Raw genomic sequence first — 8,222 nt, 5'->3', positions numbered from 1 at the left:
GTGTTCAATGTTTAATTATCAATAAAAGTTTAGACAAAAATAGTTTTTTTTATAATTTTTACAGTGCTTAAAAAAACTATGGCCATCTCCCCCGGACTTACCCTATGTTTGTAAGACTCATTTGTACCCAATTAATTATTGATTCTCTTAGATATAAATAATTATATATGTTTTCTATAAAGCAGCGTAAATATTGAATATGAAGTTTGAATTACCTATAAGAAAATAAAAATAATTAATTAGAGATTTAGAGAAAAATTTCCATACAACACTAAAATAAAGAATAAACTAATGAAACGAATGAAATGTTTTAAGGTGTTTTCTAACTTTTTTAGCCCTAAAATCAAAAGATTTTAAAAAATTTTTTGCTTATAAGTTTTAAAATATAATTGATCAAAAGTTTTTATATGACATTGTGTATGTTAAGAAGTTATAAAAAAGAATTTCGCATATTGGAAAATATATATATACTAGCGCCTCCGACGGCCTTCGGCCGTCTCCGTTGCTTCTGTACGATTCTTTTCTTAATTTTCTTTAATTTTTAACTGAAGAGAATAATACTTAATAAGATTAAAAGAATTTTTACATGTACAATAAATTTATTTGCGTTATGAAATTTATTTATACATTTAAAAATCCAGTTATAATCATGTAAATATATATTATACATTTACTTAATTTTAAGTTAAATACATTATTTAATATATTTTTTAAAATTATTAAACAATTACTAATAACCATACAGACTACACACATATATTTTAAGGCCAACGCAGAATAGAATCTTTAACTGGAACCGCAATCGTAAGCGTAACCGTAAGAATGAGTTAAAGAAGGATAGCTATATTGTTTATCCTTCTCTAACTCATTCTTACGCTTACGGTTACTATTGCGGTTCCGGTTAAAGATCTATTCTGCGTTGGCCTTTTAATGAATTTAATTTATTTAATTTTGCTCTGTTATCATTTAAGGCGATTCTACAATCCCTAATTTTTTCACACTCGATTAATTTATTAAAATAAACATAAAGCACTATTTATTTTACATATTTTGCATTTTTGAATTTAGCTTTTATGGGACCGTATCTTCTACATAAAAAGATTAATTTATTTAGCACATAATGATGTAATAATGATATAATATTAATTATTATTATTATTTATTAAATTATTTGATCTTCCGCCTAATTGAGGCCGGCTGCCTACGCAGGCAGCTGTTGAAAAGAGATGTGGCAGTACCTTTATGATGGATGAGCAGTGCGACTGTAGCTCCATCTCTTAAGTATATGTGAATTTTTAAGGCACTACAATTTCATTTGGAAACATGAGTTCGCCCTTTTATTCATATTACCGATGCTCATTCTTTTCGATACTTTTCGATTTACACTTTCGAGTGCATTCGATTCTTTTAGCCCATGTCTTTTTTTAGAAAGGACCTTCTTTCTACAGACGCCGCTTTGTCTACTGGTAAAAATTACTTTCAATTACAGTTGTCACTGTTATATGTAGCTCATAGCAGAATCATTTGAAATAAAAAAATCAAACATAATTTAAAAATACATGACTTCATACAGGACCTAAGCCTCGAAATATTCAAAAACATAAAAAATTTAGAAAATGGCAAGCTTTTCAATCTAAAAATCTGAAAAAACACAATTTTTTTAACATAAATGATAGGGGGGGACTGGAGCTGAGTGTTAAATTTTGAGGCGCATGAACCCAGTGAGAAATTGCCAATAGACTTTAATCTGTCCAATATCGGTCCAATATTGGTTGCCATGCTGGGCGCCGATTGACTCCCAATATTGGACCAATATGGGCTGATGCTTGGGATGTAACGGGTTCGCCAAGCATCGGTTGTTAATATTGGTCCAATATTGGCCGAATATTGGCAACCAAGAGAAAAAATTTTTTTAAATAAATTTTTTTAATTAAATAATAATAATAAAAAATTAATGTTTATAATTTTTGTTTAATATATTTATTTGCTTAATTATTTATTTTTAATAATTCATGTAAATGATAAATAATTTATTATTTATAAATTATAATTATTTAAAAATGCAGCAGATATTAGGATATAGCATTCTGCAAAAAAATTCTATCATTGAAAAATCAATGATAGGCGAGAGATATCTGCGTCATTAAATAGATTCGCAGATGATAGGCAAGAGATATCCGCGTCATTAAACAGATTCGCAGATATACTGTGGTCTCGCGACGAATCTCTCGATACTTATATACACTGGAGTCGCCGTGTCAGTTGCGAGAACGGTTACAGCGTCCCTCTTTCGGCGGAGATAAGAATTGTCACGTAAACTGCTAAATCGCTTTACCGACCGCCTTATTATACCCGCAGTTTACGTGACAATTCTTATCTCCGCCGAAAGAGGGACGCTGTAACCGTTCTCGCAACTGACACGGCGACTCCAGTGTATATAAGTATCGAGAGATTCGTCGCGAGACCAGAGTATATCTGCGAATCTGTTTAATGACGCGGATATCTCTCGCCTATCATTGATTTTTCAATGATAGAATTTTTTTGCAGAATGCTATTTCGATTATTTCCTAATAGTTGCTGCATTTTTAAATAATTATAATTTATAAATAATAAATTATTTATTATTTACATGAATTATTAAAAATAAATAATTAAACAAATAAATATATTAAACAAAAATTATAAACATTAATTTTTTATTATTATTATTTAATTAAAAAAATTTATTTAAAAAAATTTTTTCTCTTGGTTGCCAATATTCGGCCAATATTGGACCAATATTAACAACCGATGCTTGGCGAACCCGTTACATCCCAAGCATCAGCCCATATTGGTCCAATATTGGGAGCCTTTATTGGACCGATGATTGGTCTCTTGGCTCCCAATATTGGACCGATATTGGACCGGTAAGAAATTTCTCACTGGGAAAAGGCCCTAAAGTGGACTTGTTATAATTTTTATTTTGTAGAATTTTATTCTCTAGAATATCATTTTAACAGAATATGTAATTGAAGGAAATTAATTTATCATTCGGTGATTAAATATTAAATTTGAAGAAGTTAACAATTTTCCCGAATCAATTTACACAAATAAATTAAATGTCTTAAATAAATCTCGATAAGCTCATTGGCTTCATATGTATCACCGAATAATAAATTCATTTCCTTCAATTATTATTGCCTATGAATTGTAAAATTAGGCTTACCATCTTCAAGAAACCTCCTGTATTATCATTAAAATAGTGTAGGAAGGGATAGTACATGTCAAGGAACTCGGAGAGTCTCGGGGTGTATGTAGCTCAGTGGTCAGAGCAGTCTACCGGCAATAGAAAGGTCGTGGGCTCGTATCCCACCATGCTACCGTTTTTTCTGAGTTCTTTGTTAATTTTGAAATTATTAATTAATTTCGAAAATATTTTTCAAATTAAGCAGGTTTCTGTATTAGGGCAGCTGTGCTGTGGATACATATGAAGCCCATGAGCTTATCGAGATTTATTTAAGACATTTAATTTATTTGTGTAGATTGATTCGGGAAAATTATTAAGTTCTTCAAATTTAACAGAATATATATAATTGTAAGAATGATAGCTTGGCGGAATTTCCATTAAATCGATCATCAATGTTACAGAATTTTTAATTGTAAGAATAGTAATAAGACAGAAATTAAATATGACTGAATTTTCATTGTTGCGAAAAGTTGTTTGGAAGAATTTAAATTAAACTGAATAGAAATTTAAAAGAAGATTAATTTATCTGAAAGAAAAGTAGAAAGAATTTTAATTTAGTAGAATATTTATTCGTCCGAATTATAATCTGGCAGAAAGTCAATTTGATCGAATTTCAATTTTCCAGAAATCTAATTTAACCGAATATCAATTTATGCGAATCGTTTTTTCTTAGAATCGTAATTTTACAGAAGCGTAATTAAATAGAATCTGAATATTGTCGAAAATCTTTTTGATAGAAATCTACTTCATTTCTTGATAATTTCTGATTGGTCAATTTTAAAATTTTCGTCGAAATAATTCTATCAAATTGATATTTGGATAAGTTGAATTTCTAGTAAATTAATATTCGAACACATGTACATTCTGATGAAGTAGATTTCTATCAAAAAGATTTTCGGCAACATTCAGATTCTATTTAATTTAATAAATTGATATTCGGTTAAATCAGATTTCTGGAAAATTGAAATTCGATAAAATTGGCTTTCTGCCAGATTATTTAATTCAGACGAATAAATATTCTACTAAATTAAAATTCTTTCTACTTTTCTTTCAGCTAAATTAATCTTCTTTTAAATTTCTATTCAGTTTAATTTAAATTCTGCCAAACAACTTTTCGCAACAATTAAAATTCAGTCATATTTAATTTCTGTCTCATTACTATTCTTACGATTAAAAATTCTGTAATATTGATGATTGATTTAATGGAAATTCCGCCAAGCTATCATTCTAATAATTATATATATTCTGTTAAAATGATATTCTATAGAATAAAATTCTATAAAATAAAAATTCTAACAAGTCCACTTTAGGGTCTTTTCATGCGCCCCTAAATTTTGCATAAATGATTTTTTTAGACAATAAATTCGCTTACATGTAAATATGAATAGATCAATATTGTAGTTCAACTTGTCCTCAACAACTTTCAATAAAAAAGTTTCTGATATTTTCGCGTAAAATACATGTTTTGTTCTTTTTGAAAAATTTTGGTTTTTTTTAACATTTACCCAGGTGCGAATTTGAAGTGGCCGCCATAGTTTAAAGGTTGTCAAAGTTTGCCCAACTTTGTCAAATACCAGTGCCCACTTGAGTTGGCCCGACTTTGCAAGCCAACCGTTACATGCAGAGTTTAACCAACCATCGGGCCAACTTTGGCCACAAAGGTTGGCACAACTCATCGAAACGTAGTTTAAAAGACTTTCAGTATTGGTTGGCAAAACTCTGGGTCTCGGTTGGCCCAACGGTTGGTACAACTCAAGAAACACAGTTTAATTTACTTAAATTTTTTTGCTCTGACGAACTCTGGGCCATGGTTGGTCCAACGGTTGGCAAAACTCTGTGAAACGCAATTTAATTGACTTAAATTTTCTTGGTCTGCCGAACTCTGGCCCAACAGTTGGCAAAACTCTGTGAAACACAGTTTAAAGGACTTAAACTTTCTTGGTGGGGCTAACTCTGGCCCAACGGTTGGCACAACTCTGTGGAACACAGTTTAAATGACTTAACCTTTGTTGGTCGGCCGAACTCTGGGCCTCGGTTGGCCTGACGGTTGTCAAAACTCTGTGAAACGCAGTTTAATTGACTTAAACGTTCTTGGTCGGCCGAATTTTGGGCCACGGTTGGCCCGACGGTTGCAGCTTTTATATACATTTAACGTTATATATTCCCATGTAAGCGTAGCATAGTGGTCTGTGTATAAGTTAGGTTAAGGGTTCTATCCCAGCGAGCGTTATAGAATATTTTAAAATAAGTTTTTACATATTTTATTAGTTCTAAAAAATAAATGAATAGAGAATAATATTCTAAAATTGAAATTAATATTTAAATTCTCATAGTATTCGGTTGGCTTGCAGATAAACAATTTGACAGCTTCATTAATTTGATTGCTCCATATATAATAAATTACTAATAATTATCTTTAAAAGTTATTCTTATATGAAATTGTTTTCATTGAAAATATAATTTTAAGAATATGAAAAATAAATTAAAACTAAAAAAATTTAAAAATATCTTGTGTGAGCATTTTATGTTAATACCATCATTCAGTATATATATAAAGTTGAATTTAATTGGAATAAAGAGTAATAAATTAATCAACACTCTATTTAAGGTACTACTACACTTTAGAATTTAAAATTTTTTTATTTTTTTATTGTATTTTTTAACTCCTTATGACTTCAGAAAACACCTCCTAAAGTATTTATAACCAAGTGTAAAAAATAAAAGTAAATTTTTCAAAAAATATTCAATTAATGTAAAAAGTCATTGACAAATTAAGTAAATCTTTAAGGGGATGGTGGGGTCCAGCTTTTTGTTACGACCAGTAGAAACATTGGTGCTAATGTATGTAACAGTGTCTGACATAAAAAATGGTGGGGTTTCAATTTGCAAAAGAATTTTAGGTAATTTATGGATGGTCTCTAACGATACATATAAGTTTAAACGCGTTTTCCTCAAAATAACGTTTTCTTAAATTGCAGACAGTTTATCTCTGAATCTACTGAACCGATTTTAATAAATGATAACTCGTTTTGTTTGTTAGCATGTCCTGTGTGACAATTTACCAGAAAATGGTCAAAAAATTAAAAAAAAACATTTTTGCAGACTAGAAAAATACTGAAAAACATAGTGTATTTTAACAAAAATTATTGAAACATCTATTTTTTTATTTAAGTCGATTTTTCATTATTGGTAGTAGATTTCTATGCAAGACACCTTCCTTTTTAAAAAGCAATTTGGATTTTTTGTTTCCGATTTGTCAATCTTGAGATAAACTGTCCGCAATTAAACAACTAACTTTTTGGAGTTTCGATCTGAATGCTGTCTGCAGATTATGATATTAAATAAAAATTAAAAACAAACAATTATTTTTATTCTCTAAATATGTACTAATATAGGCAAAAAAGTTTTTTAAATATTTATAATAAAAGACCTGAGAAATTTTTTTTTTAAATTTGGTCTTTTAAAAGCCTTCTAAAGTGTAGTAGCACCTTAAGAAATTTTTTCAAAAAGCCTAATATGGTGGTTATGGATGTAAATAAATAATTTGAATTAAGGGATGTCAGCTATTTCAGTAGGAAAATATTACTATTTGAATCAGTGATTGACTTTTTATTATCAAATTAGTTATTTTAACCAATTCAAATGCAGAGAACAATATTTGTCAATTTGTAGTACTTTAATTTAATGTATTAAAAATTTATCAAAAACTTCCACCCAGTTTTTGGAGTTATGATAATCTAATTTGAACTAATTGTATCGCAAGTAGACCCTACGTTACGACTGCTAAAACCTAACATATGACCTATATTTTAGGCTGAAAATAGGGCTTAAATTTTGACTCGGGTCTGTTTTTATAAATATTATACATCTATAAAAATTAAAGTAAAAAGAAATTTTTTAAAAGCGAATTAATATAATGAAACTTTTTCTTAATTTGATAGGAAAATTCCCGGTTCGGCATATTCCCAGCTTTTTCCCGTTTGGTAGATACCCTGTTAAATTAGACCAGGCGGCGGCGACAAAAAATCAACGTCATCGAGTTTCGGGTTTAAAGTATTATATAGGGATAGGTGTTGTCTAGAGCTGCAATGAAATGTCGGTCTGCCTGAGCGTATCTTGGTAGGACCTGAGCAGGTGCGATTATTAATCGCTCCGGTAAGTGTCGTTTTTACGTCATCGAGTTTCGGCTTAATTTTTTTTTAATTTGTAGTACTCATTGAGTAGAATACAAATATGTTGGTCTGCCAGCTATTATCTTGGTAGGTACGTCAGGCAGACTAAAAACGCAGACTAAAAAAGGTCCAATTTAACGTCATCGAGTTTTAACTTAAAAGATGTACCAAATTAAAGCTTAACTGATGTATTTTCATAATATTTTGGTCTGCCAGCTGAAAACTTGGTAGGTTTGTTGGGCAGACTTAATTTGTTCGTATATAATGAATGGAGAGAAACCGCTTGCCCGCGCGCCTAATCCGGCTTGGGTTGGTAGCATCATAAAATGTGGCCTCCACTTTGCCGAATCGCAGGTAAAGCGTCAATACCATTTTTTTTGCAAGGTAAGGCATTAAAGGGAAAAATGTTATTGCACTTATAAAAAATCTGTCCAAGTTTTTCGAGAAGTTTTGTACATTTTTCTATCCTTTTTCCCACCCGGCAATTTCGCAGGTAAATCGTAAATACCATTTCTTTGCAAGGTAAGGCGTTAAAGGGAAAAATGTTATTGCACTTTTACAAAAGCTGTTCAAGTTTTTCGAAAAGTTTTGTATATTTTTCTACCCTTTTTCCTTCCCGTGAATTTCTTCAAATCAGTCGTCTTTTGACCAAGACATTATACGGATAGTTTTGCAAGATGGTATACTTAAAATAGTTTTGCGTTTTTAACAATTAACCGTTTATTTAATATATTTCTATGATGCCGAAAACGAAAACTTGCTTTATTTGCAAAACTGAACGTGCTGTTCATAGAAAATCTCGAGGAAAAAGTGATGAAAATGTA

This window comes from Leptopilina heterotoma, unplaced genomic scaffold (assembly GCF_015476425.1).
Source record: "Leptopilina heterotoma isolate Lh14 unplaced genomic scaffold, ASM1547642v1 Lhet_176, whole genome shotgun sequence".
NCBI lineage: Eukaryota > Metazoa > Arthropoda > Insecta > Hymenoptera > Figitidae > Leptopilina > Leptopilina heterotoma.
This window is presented reverse-complemented; position numbering follows the sequence as displayed.